This window comes from Galeopterus variegatus, unplaced genomic scaffold, assembly GCF_000696425.1.
Source record: "Galeopterus variegatus unplaced genomic scaffold, G_variegatus-3.0.2 Scaffold269, whole genome shotgun sequence".
NCBI lineage: Eukaryota > Metazoa > Chordata > Mammalia > Dermoptera > Cynocephalidae > Galeopterus > Galeopterus variegatus.
Window position 1 is genome coordinate 588,029 of NW_007726380.1, and position 2,887 is coordinate 590,915.

Sequence of the window (2,887 nt, forward strand, 5' to 3'; positions counted from 1 at the left end):
TGTTAGCCCCGCGAGTCCCGCCGCCGCCGCCTCCACCGCTTGGCCGCCCCGTCGGGGTCCGGTTCAGGCTGCCCCCCAGGGCCGAGCCCCGGCCCAGAGCCGCCGCGGCCCCAGCTTGGCTCGGTAACATGGCGCTCAATGCAGGAGGGCGGACGGGCAGTCAGTGAGGAATCGGAGCCGCCGCCGCCGCCGCCATCGGCTTCCCGGCTCAACCCGGCACTCTCGCTGCTGCTAGTGCCGCTATTGCTGCCGCGGCCACTGCTGCTAACCCGGGGCCCCTGCACGCCCGGGCCGACCTGGGCCCTCACTTTCCTGCCCCTGTGGCCCAGGTTGCCCCAGGCCGCGCGCAGCGCCCCCTGTCCGTATGCTAGGACTGTGCGCCCGGCGGCCGTGAGCGTCCCCCGGGGGGCAGGGGCAGCTGGCCGCAGCCGAGACGGCGGGTGGAGGGGGCCGGGACCACGCGCTGGCGGCGGAGGGATCCCCCGACCCTTCCCCCCATATAAAGAGATACAATGTTTCCTTTTATGGCGAGGCCGCTCCTTATATGGTGAGCCCCAGCGCCCCCGCCCCATTGGTCCGCGGTTCCGGCACCTCCGCTTCCCATTGGCGTACATGGGGCGCTTATTTGCATAGACATGCCGAACTCGCTGCTGTCATCCCGCGTCAGACCGCGACTCCAAAAAAGGAGGAGCCGACGTCTCTTAAAGGAACAGGAGAGGAGGCACGACTCCGCCCCCTAGAACCAGAGCATGGTAGAGAGAATTGGGAGGGACCCGCGGAGAGAAAGCCTGGGAGAGGACTGGAGAGCAGTCTTGCTGAGGAGAGGGAGCTGCACTGGGAAATGGGCACTGGAAGGGCTGGAAGCAAACAGTGGGAGAGCTCCTGTGTGGATTGTGGGGTTTGCAGTAAATGAGAAAATACAGCCCAAGTTCCAACGAAGGAATGCAGGGATTGGGGGCATTTCTCCACGCCTTGCTGAGGGAGGCAAAGTTATTGACCCAGCGGAGGGAGTTGGGTCCTGGGTATCCAGACTCGTAGCGCCCCAGCCGCTCCGCCTCCCCTCCCGCCGACTTCCCTTCCTTTTCCCTCTCTTTTCAAGGCGGCGACACTTCCCCACCGGCTCCTGGTTCTCATTCATCATCCCCTACACTGGGGGGTCTTTGACAGACGTACATCTGGAAAAGGCCGGGAGAGAGACAGTCGGCCTCCTTGCTCCCAATGGGGGCAGGGAGGAGAGACGGAGATCCGTGAAGACTTCCAGCTGCAGACTGGGCTGGGGGAGGAGGTGGCCCCGAGGATAAAGCCCATCCCACAGCCAGTGCAAAGGCCTGAGAGAAAGTCTAACCGGACAGAAAGTTTAAGTAAGCGCGCACGCGCGCGCCACACACAAACACGCACGCGCGCCCTTTTCTGAAAAACCGAAGCTCATAGGAGAAAAACATTTAAGGTTAGAAGTGGGATGCTGCAAAACATTTAAGGTTAGAAGTGGGAAGCCCAGGTTCAGGGTCTGGGTGTTTGCTCAAAGGCAATGAAAATAGCTTGGATTTTGCTGTTACAGAAATTATTCAGATCTAGAATCTGCTTCTTGCTAGCCCTGTTCCTGATTTCTCTCTCTCCATATTTCTTTTCTTTTTTTTTTTTTGACCGGTAAGGGGATCGCAACCCTCGGCACGGTGTGGTCCGCACCACGCTCAGCCACTGAGCGCACCGGCCATCCCTGTATAAGGATCCGAACCCGCGGCCTCGGCGCTACCAGCACCGCACTCTCCCGAGTGAACCACGGGGCCGGTCCATCTCTCTCCATATTTTTGAATGTTAGTACCCATACCACGAGGTTCTTAATGCAGATTTAATAAAAAAAAGACTAATGCACAAAGTGGTCAGTGAATAGTTAATAGGAGGGCTAAGACACCTCATACCAGAGATAACCATCCAGGTGTGTTTAAGGGCATGAGAGATGGAGATGATTCCTGTCTGAAAGGCTGTTGTGAAGATTAAATAAAGCAGTTGGTTGTGACCCATTAGTGATATCAATTTATTATACTGCAACCAGTATTCAAAAAATAAATTAATGGGTATCACAAAAAGCAAAGGTAAGTATTGTTGCATAAAACGTTTGTTCGCATTATATATAGGTTGAACCATATAAAATTGCCATTTTATAGGTCAGTAGTAGTCAATATTATCAATTTTGTTTGGTTCAATGTATGTATTGGATATCTATGTTAACTGCATTTCTTACTGTGAGTCACAACCCAAAAACTTTGAGAAATACTGAAATAAAGTATGTTCACGTGATTTGTGAGATTTAGTGTGTGTATGTATACACACTATAAACATGAGCTTGTTCATTAAACCCTTAAATACAGAAATTAAGAACCCTCCTCCTCCCTACTTCCCAATAGTTTTTAAAAGAGTTTTTTTTTTTTGGGGGGGGGGATCGTTGTTGTTTTTTACTTTTTCTAATTTACTCTACACAATAGGTAATTAAATACATGGAATGTGTTAGCCCAAGAAGAACAGGTCAAGTAGATAAATAGGTTCCAGAAGAGTTTTAGGGACCACAAACGGTGACTGGGTGTGTGTTTTGTCTGAGCAGCACAATCTTAACAACCACAGCCCTGGGGTTTCATTCCTGCCTGGCTGTAAAGACATTTGAGACCCCTAGTTTAGACACAAAGGGCTCCCAGCCCTCAGCAGGGGGACCGCAGAGGACAACTGCTCTCTGCCACATCTACAGGGGAGGGTATCTGGGAAGAGCACAGTCCTCAGCTTCCCTTCAAATAGGCTGCCCTCTCTCCAACTTCACCCAACTCCTGGTCCATTGCACACCACTGTTAGTGCCACGGCTCCTTCGCCTACTTAGGATAGCTTCATCTTCACAGTC